The sequence below is a fragment of the Podarcis erhardii genome (assembly GCF_964252035.2).
Source record: "Podarcis erhardii genome assembly, chromosome: 3".
NCBI lineage: Eukaryota > Metazoa > Chordata > Lepidosauria > Squamata > Lacertidae > Podarcis > Podarcis erhardii.
In genome coordinates, this window is record NC_138507.1 from 94,343,321 (window position 1) to 94,358,063 (window position 14,743).

At 41.5% G+C, this 14,743-nt stretch overlaps 1 long non-coding RNA gene across 1 annotated transcript; it reads left to right on the top strand.

The window, feature by feature from the left end:
* Positions 1-9,904: 9,904 nt before the first annotated feature.
* On the top strand, positions 9,905-12,576 carry LOC309339652. Its single transcript, XR_014155503.1, has 3 exons — positions 9,905-10,768; positions 11,073-11,198; positions 12,474-12,576. It is a non-coding gene; the product is annotated as an uncharacterized lncRNA (long non-coding RNA).
* Positions 12,577-14,743: the final 2,167 nt, after the last annotated feature.

Here is a 14,743-nt window from a genome sequence, read left to right on the forward strand (position 1 = left end):
GTACAAAAGAAATGCTTTCTGTTCTGTAGGTTGGCATGGGTCCATTTGTCTTCTTCATTCTTCTGACATTTCCTTATATATGTATTATTATTTGTTTAGCATTTATTTACTGTATCTGCACGCTTAAGGTGACTGGCAAGAGTCAATGAAATACATCTATCAAATAATCCTGAAGTAGTCTAAGGAAATACTTTACCTGATCCTTCCCATTCAGCTTTTTCTGATGTTATGCATGTTGCTCCATGTCTCCTTTTGCTGATATCAGATTAAGCCAACACATGGGGTCTCCTGGAAAAACTACTCTGTCTGTGTGTGTGTGGTGCATTTAAATAAATAAAAAAGGAGGCCAGTTAGCCATTTGTTTTGATAGGGTAAATGCTGAGATGTTGACTTTACAATCAAAAGCATTATGACTCCAAACTTTCCAAACCCAAGTTGCGTGCTTCAGCTAACACCACCAACATGTGCTCTGCATGATTAATAGTGTTTATAAAGTACATAAAAGAATTTTGGAAGAATATGATATAAGGACATTACTATGTGCATTTTTGGTGAGTGTTTTTGAAAACCCAACATGATAAATATACAGTTGGACTTTGCTTTCTTGACAAAAATTATTTATGAAAGAAGAAAAATCAGAAATAAATTAGGCAAGCCATGTGATTTTTCTCAAAATGGAAAAAAAAAAATGCTAACCGTCCAATATTCAGATTTGTGCGGACCATTTTCTTAGCTTGACTGATGTTACTAATGTGGTTCTTCCCCACTCCTCCAAAACAAACAAACAAACAAACAAACAAACAAACAAATAGCTGTTTCTCTCTTGAAGTTCTACCATTAAACTGCACCGGGATAATTCTGACAAACTTAAGAACAGACATGCTGAGTCAACCCAACCATATACATCACTCATCATTTTCCTTACAGACAATAGACTAATATGCCCAAGAAGGGAGCACAAGCAGAGAGTGATGGGTGTCATTCTGATGTTTATAGCAGGGAATAGAGGGCAGAGGGAGAGATTGGTCTGCAGGCCTCTCCATTAGCTCAGCCGAGAGACCAGCAAGTGAATAGGGATACATGGTTATTAATAAATGTGTCTATGCTTTCTAAACATACTTCATTGGGAAACCATCTAAGGCAATTACAAACCACTGTAGTACTAATAAACATTATTTACAGTTACTAAAATTTACAGCAGAAATGATCAGACATACACATAATTCAAACAAAGTTTCCTTTATTACAATCATTAAATGTTTACTCACATGTAAGTCTTGTCAGGATTTATCATAGAAACAGTGAAGAATATGAAGCAGGCAGTGCAGTGATACTCATAAGTTACTTTCTACATACTTAAGTACTTAAGATACTGCCTGCTTTCTGGAGAGAGCAAACAACATTCCCCATCAACAGGCAAATGAAAAAGAGGTAAGGAGGAAATAGTAGGCCTTAAAATCCTTTGTCGAAGTTCCCCAGGAAATGACATCACAGAGATGTCCTCTCTAGGAATTCAGCTCTCTGTGAGGCTTAACCCCTTTATACAGTAAACATAAATTGTCATTTTGGCTGCAGATTTTCTCCACAAAATGAGACTGAGCTGAAAAGTGTCAGCCTGTTAAACATGGCAAGCTGAGGATGGGGGATCAGAGCACCATGTGGGCTGACAGGATGAATCTAGGACTGTGGCCATGGGAGAAGCGGGTCCCTCATGGAGTGTAAAGCTGGAAGCCCATTATCATAGGCTCAGATTGTATATATGTGTAAATAGACCATATATTTGATAAAGACACCACAGTTTCTGCTGTGTTTCCATTTGCAAAGGAAACACGAACCCCAAGTAAGTGCCTGGACTCCTGGAATCTTGCACTGCTTTGGAGATTGGGGTGGCACATAACAATATAAGAAGAAGAATATAACAATAATGTAACATAATAATAATATATGTTATAATATATATAATAAAATGTAACATATAATATAACATATGTTGCTTTGATTAGGCATTGAAGAGTGCAATGTAAATGCTAGAAATAATTTTCAGAAAAAATAATCTCATATCAGTAGCTTGAAGCTCTCATATGAACCATTTATTATGAGTTTGGTAAATATACATATACATGTGTATGTTAATCAGTTTATCCTGTCACTTTCGGTGAGTCTGAAATTTGGAAGTAATAGACCCATCCTTTGGTCATTAGTCTTGAGTTAGTTGCCCTTTTGCTGATTTTTAAAAGCCTCAAGGGAAGAAGAGAAACATTTATAAAGGCATTCTAATCTTTAACATAAGCTGAGCCTTTGATTGTAAAATGTATCATTTGGTCTTCTTGGTTTTTAAAATGCAGCCCCATTCCCTAAATCCATCACTTGTTGCAGCTGTTCTGTCTTTAGCACCTGTAAGTTTACCCCTGAGAGGCTCCAGACCTAACGAAAATATTTTATAGGCATCAGGTCCAATGGCTGGATGTTCAAGCATTGTTTTTTCAAATAAATGTACTCCCCACCAGATTAGTCAACCAGAGAGACACAATGGTACCAAAAGACCCATGAACTAAAGAATCTGAATTGAAACAGTCTGGACTCCTTTGACGAAAATAAGCAAATAAAATAAAATAATTACTAAACCATTTAATGGGTGTCTAATTCCTGCTTTAAACTCCAGGGCTCTTTTAAACACAACCTTCAGTTACTCTGTCATGAAGAAGAAACAGATTTTTGTTAAGTATGTGCAACACCTGAGTGTTCAAAAGTGCATTCAAAAGTGTTTTCATCCTGCAGTAAATCCTACTAAATTCAATGGGTCTTACTCCAAGAAAAGCATATTTAGCATTGCAGTCTCATGGTGCAATCTTATTTAAATTTATTTGCAATAAAGTCTAGCGATGGGTGGATCGGCCAAAATAAAGGTGATATTAATTGCATGAATATGTCATATGCAGAGTGTGTTAGTGTGTATCTATCAGGAAGGGTGAGGGAAAGCAGCACTGGGAGTACAGGTGAGAGACAGTGGGATTATACCCCTTTCCCTCCTCTACAACTACTATTTGCTTCAGGAGCTAAGCCTCCATTGGCATTGCAAACAAACAAAAAAGCAGTGCTATTTTCCTAAAAAAAGAGGTGCCAGAACTCACCATGAGTTCTCTTATAATGGCAGTGGCGGACACCTGAGAGGTGCAGTAACTGAGTTCCAGTGAGTTCCAGCTTGGGGGGGGGAGCCCTGCAAAAAAGCACATGTTCATGCAGTTAACATCACATTTCATTTGTCTCAAAGATTAAGCATTCAGGAAATTTATTATACCTGTGCCCAACAATTGGTACAGTCCTATGCATTTAGCTGGCTCTGCAGAACTAACTTTAGTGGCTGGAGGATTCCATAACTAAGGTGCAAGCAATTTGCTGCGCAATGCTGTATATCTACTCAGAGGTCAGTCCCACTGACTTCACTAGAATGTAGCTCCATGTAAGTGGGGACAACATTGCAGCCTCAAAGCCCTGTTGATTTCACTGAGAAAATCAAGCTTAATGTCCACCAAATCATGTTTTTAATTTTCTGTGTCCCTGAAAAAAGCTGGGATTTTGGATACTATCTTGGATCAAAAAGCTGTCATTTGCTTTTCCATGCTTATTTTTATTCTGATTCGAGATTACTCTGGTCTTGTACACATATTATATTGTAGAACAGTTGATGTGCATATGGGAAAGAACAGGATCACGCCTGCAGCTCCCCTCCCCCTGCCAACGCATGCAGTATAATGCATTCACTGAGCCTAAGTGCATCTAATTTGACTGTACACATGTGCTCAGTCTTTTCATTTCTTGGAATTAAACTGCTCTTCCTCTATGAGGAAGAGATTGCATCTTTTTAGTAGAATTATTTATAGCCCCCCTCCCCCCTATTGCCAGTTCCATGGAAAACTTCACATGCAAAAATCTCCATATTGCAGCCTTGCAGTTCTAAAACACACAGGGTTGTAGCAACACACACACACAAAATGCTCTGAAGTAGACCCACTGAAATAAATGGAATTAAGCTAGTTGATTTCAGTGGGTCGCCTCCTGAGTATGACAGTTGGATCCAATCAACTAGTATTCACTGTTTTCCCTCTTTATTGCCTCTTTTGCATTGGTGTCCTTGTAGGGCTGCTTTAAAATCCTCTATAGAGTACGGAGATCATTGGATGACTTCATTATGTAACATAAAATCACCATCCATCATTTTCCTCTAAAGGGGAAGTATAGGGAGCTGACGACATTATTAAGCAATATATTATCAGAGACACCATAAGGATTTTTCGGAATCTCTTATAGAGGCCTCTAAAACAAGCTGCTTGCAACACCTGGTGCTTATTTTTTTCCTGGACCAAATCTCAAACCATTGTTAGAGTTCCCAGTGGAAGATATTTATGGTTTTAGGTTTTCGAGCAGGCAAAGCCTTCTTTAAGAAGAGGGGCTATGTGTATTGGATAGAAAGTGAGAAGATTCTAGATTAATAAATCCCCTCTTTATCCGAACAGATCTGAGCAGATTAATGGCTTTGGTTGCTTCTAAGCTATTATTGTGCACAGTTAATTACATTCATTGTGCATTCATTGTCAGGGAGCAGCTGGGATCCTCCATTCATCAGCAAGACCCATAGGGAAGAACATCTGTAAAATATACATCTGAGTACTCATCTGTCTCATGCCTTCACTCTCCATGTGTTATGTCAAAGCTCCTCAACCAGAGCATTCAACCTCAGCTGCTGGTTGTGGACTCTCCAGCATATTCAGCTGCACCACTTGTGTGTTCAGATTCCCATCCAGCAATTTAGTCATTGCCGTTCTCCATTAATGGAGGCAGGAGGGTTATCCAGGATTCTAGAGGCCAATGGCACATGGTGCTGAACGCTTCATTGATGGAGACACAAATCTTTCCCTAACCTTCAACAGCAGGATCGGAACAATAGTGTGCAGGAAGGGACGTTAACACTTCCTCACCAAAGAAATATCCCACCCCCTCCCCAAGCACCCAGTGGCATCAGTGTTCTGCCTCATCTCCAAACCTGCAGTTTGCCAAAGGTAGACTCACCTTTAAATGCAGACCACGTCAAATTTCTCCTCCATCTCTTGGGCTCTTGGGGAAAGCCCTGAGGTGGAAATTGCCTTTCCGCCTTTGGATCTTAATGGCACCTTCTTCACACTATTTCCCCTCACCACGAAGGTGCCTTTGAACTTTCATTCTAAGCTTATTCACCCCTCATTCTAAACTGTGGGAGTTTTAAAAGCATAATTCAGAATTGATGGTATTAATTTCTCTTTGTGGGAGAATCCTATGGGACTGAAACAAAGCAACACGAGTCAGTTATCTTCCCATGTTGTGATTTTTGGTAACTGTAGACATTGTTTAAGAATCAGCTATTCCTGTTTCTTCACATAACATAGCCTTGGAATAACTCCAACAGTATACATTCAAACCATGTCCATCACATTATATTTAGCTGGAAGTCCCCCTATTTCATATCTCTATCTGGTTATTACTTTTGCTTTTGACAATTGCACGGTGAGCAAAAAGTACCTGAGAACATGATGGAAGGCACGAACTACTTTAAGGAACCCAAAATCCTGTGGTTTAACACCAGGATATACTTGCCTTGTCAAAAGAGCGAAAAAATCAAATGAATTAAAATCAGTATTGGCATGTAAGTTATTGTTCTTTGAGTGCTGAGGTGAGTAATGGGGCAGACTAAGCCAACTAGGTTGATGTGGCCATGCACTTTTGAAAATGTCCCAGGACTTCTTTTATGTGTGATGAGTAAACACATATAGATATGGCTACCAGTGGTGGGTGAAATCTCATCACTCAGTTTAGGATTGCTGCACCTTCTTACATTCTTAAGAGAACCCTGTGTGTACTCCAAGTCCCAGCCAGCATGGCCAATGGTCAGGGATGATGGGAATTGCAGTCGAAAGCATCTAAGAAAAACCTTCTGGATCATGGCAGTGGCTCATCTCCTGCAGTTTCCAGCTATTGGTAAGGCACCAGGTTGGGGAAAGGTGATGTAATAGCAACAACAACAACAACAACAACAACAACAACTTATTATTTATAACCCGCCCATCTGTCTGAGTTTCCCCAGCCACTCTGGGCGCCTTCCAATCAAGTGTTAAAAACAATACAGCATTAAATATTAAAAACTCCCCTAAACAGGGCTGCCTTCAGATGTCTTTTAAAGATAGGATAGCTGCTTATTTCCTTCACATCTGAAGGGAGGGCGTTCCACAGGGCGGATGCCACTACCGAGAAGGCCCTCTGTCTGGTTCCCTGTAACCTCACTTCTCGCAATGAGGGAACCGCCAGAAGGCCCTCGGAGCTGGATCTCAGTGTCTGGGCTGAACGATGGGGGTGGAGACGCTCTTTGTCCCAACCTTCAGATGAATGTGTGGAGGTCAGTGCAATCGATCTCCCTCCCTCCCCCTTCACACATTCAAAGAATGCCTGAAAGGGGTTCTTCTCTCCTCCTAATCCACCTACAGGTTTTCTTTGTGGCTTTAAGCACGGTAAGAATTGCAAAGGCCTTTGGCAACCGCGACGCAGAAATTATTGCTCTAAAAAGAAAGTGATCTTTATGAGGGCTTCATCAGAAGCACATGTATCTAAGTATTAGGAATATATTATTCCACAGGACTTGGCGACGGCCCAGAAGCTGGAGCGCTGCGCACAACATTGGCCCGTGCAATTTGAGAAGCTGCTGAGCATCCCAAACAAGAGCAGCAACGATAAGAGATAGCAAGAAAGGTTGAAGAGCTGGTTATGTTTAGCTTAGGGGCCTGAAGGCTCCAGGGTGATGGTGATATAATAGTTCTCAGATCTTTGAAAGTAAGCTGCAAGCAGGATGGCAAACAACTGTTGGCTGAGTGGAATTTGACTGCATAGCCCATAAATGATGACTGAACTGTCAAACCTTTGGGATTAAATACCAGAGTCTTCAAACCATCAGAATATATAAATCAATCTTCACCAGCCCAGTGCTGCTATGGCTGGGGCTGATGGGAGTTGTACAGTGGTGCCTCGCAAGACGAAATTAATCCGTTCCACGAGTCTCTTCGTCTAGCGGTTTTTTCGTCTTGCGAAGCAAGCCCATTGATGGCTTAGCGGATTAGCGCTATTAGCGGCTTAGCGGCTTTTAGCGGATCAGCTGATAAGCGGCTTAGCGGCTTAGAAAAAGGGGGGGGAGGAAAAAAAACCCGCAGGAACTCACAAGACATTTTCGTCTTGCAAAGCAAGCCCATAGGGAAATTCGTTTTGCGAAGCGCCTCCAAAACGGAAAACCCTTTCGTCTAGCGGGTTTTCCGTCTTGCGAGGCGTTCGTCTTGCGGGGCACCACTGTAGTCCAAAACATATGGAAGGCACTCTGGAAGGCTGGTGAAGGCTGGTTTAAACTATATATCTTTTTGTACGTTCTTTCATATGTGGTGGACCTGTAAAAGGGTAAAAGATTATTGGGAAGTAATTGATAATGAATTGAAAAAAATGTTTTAAAGCACCTTTCCAAAACCAAAAACCAGAGTCCTTTTTGTTGGGGATAATTCAGATGGAAATTCCCAGGTGTCAAAAAAGGTTATTTATGTAAGCCACTATGGCAGCCCATGTTTTATTAGCCCAAAAATGGAAAACGAACAAGGTCCCAACCAAAGCAGAATGGCAAATTAACTGATGGAATATGCACAGCTTCCCTATCTAACTTACAAAATAAGAGAACTAAGAAGAACATTCTTTTAAAGAGGATTGGAAAATGTTTATTGAATATATGGGGGGAATTGCGTACAATTGAAAACGTTGGCAGCATTAGGATAAATTCAACAGTGTAGATAATCTTTGATGGAAGTAATAATGGAATACTGAATGGTTTAGTTTATATAAAATATGCAGGGATTTATGCTATGCAAAATGAACCATGGGAAGAGAAGGGAAGTCATTGATATTTTAAGGTTGTTTAAGTGAATATTCTAAATTGTAAAACAGAAAATTTTAAAATTAAACAATGTATTTTTCGTACAATATCCCTGGGAAAGATGTTATATATTGGCATGTCCCATCACTTCAGTGGCATTTGTGGCATAGGAAGCTGCCTTCTACTAAGTCAGACCATTTGTCTATCTAGCTCAGTATTGTCTGCACTGATTGGCAGCAGCTCTCTGAGATTTCAGACAAGGCTCTCCCCCAGCCCTACCTGCTTGTGTCCAGTCCCAGTAGCAACTGGCCATTCTTGCGGCTTAGAGCAGCTGCAATCTGTGTTTGTGGAAGGAACTTTCAAAACAGGCATTGGGAACCTGTGGCCCTCCAGAGGTTGCTGAACTACAACTCCCATGAGCAAGCATGGCCAGTGGTCAGGGGGTGATGGGAACTGTAGTTGTAGCAACATCTGGAGGGCCAAAGGTTCCTCACACCTGTTTAAACTATTAAAGGCAGTCCTTGGACCACCTTGTAAACATTTGTCATTTGGAGGTGCATTTTGGAGCGTGGGTTTTTAAAAACTGCAAATTGAAATGGATGGTATGGATGGTGTTTTTCTTTTTTCCAGACAGGAAAAAGAAATTATCCAAAAGCAAGAAGGAAGTAAGGACATGAAGGGGACGGCCAAATGCTGTCTGTTGGTTGGAAGATGTTGAAGAAATCCCCTGTGGAAAAACAACAAAGAAAGGTACCAGGAAACAAAGTATTATTTTAATGTTCTACCATTAGCTTGCCACCTGTTAGCTGTGATCATTACCCAGAGCTGAAAGGGGAAAGGCTAATCTCTTGCACATTTAGATCAACAAACTCAAACAAAACCTGCCTAATTATCCCATTGAACCTGTGTCAGTTTTTAAAATCCAGCTCCCTTTCCCAGCTTGGCTGCAAGCCAAGCCCAGCAAGCTGGTGTCCATAAGCCGCATGCTAATGACAATGTCCTTTCATTCCAGGAATGATATAATTGCCAAAAGCAGTTCACAGACTCATTATTTTTATGGTTATATTTCAGAGGAAGAGTCAAAGGTCAGTCTAGGGTTTGCTTGGGAGCGCATTGGATCTTGCCTATTGAGAGCATGCAGCAGCAGCAGCACCACACCAACTCCCTAAGAGAAAGGGTTATCCCCAGGTTAGCCAGGATTCCCACTGTCACAGCAATGACAACCTAAGAATGATTCAGATGGTCAGTTTTTACACAGCTCATTGCTAATCTGTACTTAAAGAAAACCCCCCCTATGATGTGAAAACAAATAATTCATTTTGATGTTGAATTGAGCACAAGCGTTTTGTCCAGATAAATGTGACGTGCTTTATTTAGTACACTTTTATTCTGCTACAGATAGGTAGCCGTGTTGGTCTGCCATAGTCAAAACAAAACAAATTCCTTCCAGTAGCACCTTAAAGACCAACTAAGTCAGTTCTTGGTATGAGCTTTCGTGTGCATGCACACTTCTGTCAGTGGGAGTGGGAGTCCAGCTACATATGGAGGGCACTGTAGTGGCCAGATGTGTACTTGTTATTGTTGTTTAGTTGTTTGGTCGTCTCCGACTCTTCATGACCCCATGGACCAGAGCACGCCAGGCACTCCTGTCTTCCACTGCCTCCTGCAGTTTGGTCAAACTCATACTGGTAGCTTCGAGAACACTGTCCAACCATCTCGTCCTCTGTCATCCCCTTCTCCTTGTGCCCTCCATCTTTCCCAACATCAGGGTCTTTTCCAGGGAGTCTTCTATTCTCATGTGGTGGCCAAAGTATTGGAGCCTCAGCTGCAGGATCTGTCCTTCCAGTGAGCACTCAGGGCTGATTTCCTTCAGAACGGATAGGTTTGATCTTCTTGCAGTCCATGGGACTCTCAAGAGTCTCCTCCAGCACCATAATTCAAAAGCATCAATTCTTCAGCAATCAGCCTGGTCATTGCAAAACCCGAAAACCAGAATCCTGTGGTCATGATGGTGGTAGTGGTGACTGATTGTGACTCTTAGCAGTAGTGTTGTTTAGTTTTGAATGTGGCTTTCCTATTGCATTTCTTATGTTGATTGCTTTTTTGCTGGGACTTGTAAACTGAGAGATTTCTGTTGAAAGCTGAAGTAAATAAATAGATTGATTTGGGGTGTAAAATTCAGGACTGGCAAAACACGGCACTGCAGAATTCTGTTCCCACAAGAAGCAGTGGTGGCCACCATCTTTGATGGTTTGAAAGAGGACTGGACAAATTCATGGAGGGTAAGACTATCAGTGGCTACGAGCTGTGATATCTATACTCTGTTCTCCATGGTGAGGGGCAGCAATGCTTCTGAAATACCAGTAGCTGGAAAGCACAGGAAGGGAGAGGGCTCTGGTGCTCAGGTTCTGCTTGTGGGCTTTGCCTAGGTATCTGGTTGGCCCCTGCAACAATATGATACTGTGATAGATCACCCTTTGGCCTCTTCTTGTGTTCTTACATTCCTACATTTCCATTTCAGACAAGCAGGGATCAATGCTGAAGACCAAATATTCACTCTGTTTGGAGAATATTTGTCTTCTGGTTTTGCTTGGGAGAACTGGGGCAGGGGGTTGTTTCAACTCCAGGACTGCAGAAGTGGGCAAATGGTATCTGCTGTAAAACCATAGTTGAATTATAATAAAACAATACCTCAGTGGTATATTATATAATAAAATGAAAACAGCATATTAACTGAAACAGTAAAACTGTAATTAAACGCATACATCCCTTACAGTGCAAGTTTATAATGTCTACTCAGATGTAAGCCTCATGGACCTCAAGGGGACTTACTCCCAGGTAAGAATGGGTATAGGGTTGCAGCCTTAATGTCCCAAAGCATGTTGGCTAACTTTATAGATCCTCTGCCATCTGCAGTTAATTACTGTAGTTTTACTATTAGCAGGTCAATAAACTTTTGATCACCTCTTTATTCTTTTATTGGGTTCTGTGCCAGCTTATGTTTCAATGTGAGGTTCAGTAACAAGTTTTTCCCTGAAATAGGGAAAATTAATAATTTTGAGGTGTTTGACATGTTCCAAGGGCAGGGATTATATGCTGCTTTGGGTGATGGAACTAATCATTTATTTATTTATTTGCCAAGGGAATTCTGTGAAATGCCATGTGCACCGACAACAATTGGATTAAAACACTATTAATAACCTCTGCAGTTCAAGCTTGTTCCTCAATGACAGTTCAACAAGGCAATCCTGTGGATATCAACTCACAGGTAAGCTCCACTGTGTTCAATGGGATTTACTCACAGGAAAGTGTGCATACCTCAGCCTAAGTGTACATAACTCGGGGTGCAAGAGTTTCAACCTGCAAACAGAATTTTCTCAGATATTCAAGGGCCAGTATCCTGTTCTCACAGTGGCCAACCACATGCCCATGAGAAGCACACAAGCACATCCTGAACAGTAGTGCATTGTAGCTCTTGAACAGAAAAAGAGAAATATTATTGATGTTGACATTACAGATTACATTTTACCTACAATTTACACTGGGTACCTATGGAATATCAGTTACTTGATTTTGGCAGCATATAAATAGTTGAAATGTTACCCTCGAAGAATTGCTTCTTGTATTATTATTATTATTAAGCAATTTAAAGAGGCATAATTCTGTTTCACTGTTGCTAATCGAAGGCTTTGTATTGCGATTCTTGTTGGTGTTGGATCAGAGCCTCGGTTTTTACTGTGTGCTGCACTCTCAGGACAATAAAGATTAGTGTGTTTAAATTGGTTAAGGCTAAAGAAACAAGTGAGGAAACCAAATCCTTGTCACATCCATAGTAAAGATGAAATACACACACACACACACACACACACACACACACACACACACACAGAGCTCATGCACACACATACAAACCAGTCCCCACTCAACAAAACAAAAGCTGTTTGCCTCCCCCTCCTTCATATCTGAAACCCATTATTCTGTGAGTGTAAACCTAAATAATAATAATTAATTGTAAGTAAATAAGCTGGAACTCTCACCAAACAGTGTGCCTGTGTTTCAACTGAGATGTATCATTTGACTGAGGGCATTTTAATGTCCGGTGTCTGTTTCAATGAGGTCATCAGATGTGATGGAGGATAAGAAGCCTGGATGTTTTTAAAGTGGTGCATCGGAGGGATTTTTTTGCCTAATGTTGGGCACTCCCTCCCACTCACCAACACAACTATTAAAAGTACAGTAGTACCTCAGGTTACAGACACTTCAGGTTACAGACGCCGTTAACCCAGAAATAGTACCTCGGTTTTAGAACTTTGCTTCAGGATGAGAACAGAAATCTCATGGCAGCAGCAGGAAGCCCCATTAGCTAAAGTGGTACCTCAGGTTAAGAACAGTTTCAGGTTAAGAACGGACCTCCAGAATGAATTAAGTTCTTAACCTGAGGTACTACTGTACAGGGTCCCTGTCTTATACTATGTTTGCTAATCCTACGCATGCCAGTTCGAACTGGTTTTATTATTTGTTTTGTTTCATTTTAAATGTTTAGAATCCACCCTTCTTCTATAGCAAGGGTGGGAAATATTTTCGAGCCCTTGTGGACAACTTTCTGGGGGCCACATATTGGAAGTGGGCAGGGGCAGCTGCAAAAGTGAGTGGACTTTCACCTTTTTACATTGAAGTCAGGATAAAAATGAAAGGATCTTACACACACAACATCTCTCCATCCTCCTTTTGGGCAAATCCAACAAGAAGCAATTCCTCCGGGGTAATTTTTTCGGTATTCTCCTGAATTGTAGGGAGGATTTCCCCTGGAGAACATTCAGTGAAATGGTCTGCCCAAGTTCACCAGCTGTGGGATCAGTCTTAATATCGTTTAATCTCATGTTAATATTGTTCAAGGAAGCAACAGAGGTGCCCCTTCACTCTTTCTGGTTCCCCTATATCAGCCATGGCTTCCTTCGCCCACCAATATGAACTGAAAATAAAGCTTAATCCAACAGTACATGAGCCTGAATTTCTCAGAGGAGAATTTTCCAGGGGGAAATGTCTGAGATTCTCTCCTTGTTTCATATCACCAGAATATCTGACAAAATTCCACCCGCCCCAACTTGAATGCTTCAAATAATGTGGAGAACTTTTGGAGGCCATTTTCATTCAACCCAAATCTAGAGATCAATGAACACAGCATTTACAAAAAGCTGGTGGCACCTTTTAATTTTACTACTTTTCCTTTCCGCTTTCCTCCCATCCATCTGAGCCCCCTCCCAAAGGTTATAGCATTGCAATTGAGAGCTAAGTCATTTAGTTGCAACTACTTTCTGTTGCTTATGAGCGCTTTCAAATGGGAAGGGAGTCTTAATGTGATACCGGAAAGGGCATTAGATAAATAAACAGGTCTTTGGTTCTGACATTTCCTGGAAGCTTAAGATCATTAACTGAGGGGTCCCCACTCATCTTAATGCTTTGCCCATTAACAGGTACATTTGAGTCTTTCCTAGGGAATTCACCAGCCTCTTCTCATTCTCGGGGCAAATGGTTTGCGAGTGACATGCCGTATGGTGTGTGTTAACTGACTTACTCCCAAAGGGACACCGATATGCCCTTAATTAGGATGTTGGAAGCATCAAGTGAAGCCTTCTGAGATGGCGTCAGGAAACGAGGTGAGGAACTGTGGCCGCTCGCTGCTTATTTGTTTATAGTACTTATTTATTTATTTTTTAGATTGCTCACCCCACCTTTCACCATAAGATCCCACAGCGGGTTACAGCAAGGGAAAATACCATTTTAAAAGCAGATGAAACCATCGCAATTATAAAACAAGTAAAATCGCTCTAAATGGAACAGAAGAGTATAAATTTGGCAAAAGAAATCAAAAATCATTCCTTTCCTCCTAGTGAAAAGATAGAAGAAAGAGTTTCCTCTGGGAAGTGTATCTGATCCTAGTCTATCCTAACTACAACCACGTAAATTAGGTAACGGTGAGCGATGGCGACTGGCCAAAAGTTACCCAGTGATGTTGTTGTTGTTGTTGTTGTTGTTCTCTTCCTCCTCCTTCTTCCTCCCACCCTGGCATTCAGCCTTTCCTGTGATCCCAGGGCTGCTCTCAACGTTAAAAACAGAATTAAAGCCTGTCAGGGAACTGCCATCAGCTCAGAGACAAGAAATGGAAGGGCAGTTGTATTATAGGGAGCCTCCGAAAATCTTGCGAAGCAGTTCCTCTTCCGGCAAGGAGGAAAGCCCCACCTCCAATGGAGAAGAAGTGCAGGGGCAAGGGGATGCTAGGGAGAGCCTTAACACTGAGCCTGAGCAAGCCGGAGAGGCGGGAAGTGCGCCCTTGCCAACACCCATTCTGCGCAGTAGTCTTCAGTGCAGGGAGGGGAGGAAAAGGCTGGGGGTGACGCGACTTTTATGCTAGGAGAGGTACAAAGACCGACCACTCCCAGATTCTGCTAGAGATTGAGACAGACATGAACTTACAATGCTCTTCACTGTAAATAGTTTGCACCAAGAATAAAGCCTGTAAAAGACAGGTCGGAGTCCTGCCTGGTTACTCTCGAGCAACCACCACAGCCATCTGACAAAGCCCTAACCTAAAATCCATTATAAAAATAAAACAACAGCAATACAGTCTGAATGGGGATTTTGAACCTGGGTATTCTCCATCCTATTCTAATAACATCTGGCTGTATCCAAGAAAGATCCCATGAATACTGGGGAAAGGACAAAATAAACTTTAGAATGGGCAACTGCAGCAGCAGAATATTTATGTATATGGCTATTGTAGCTCTAGATGTTTGGGGTGGGTGGTGGCTTCTG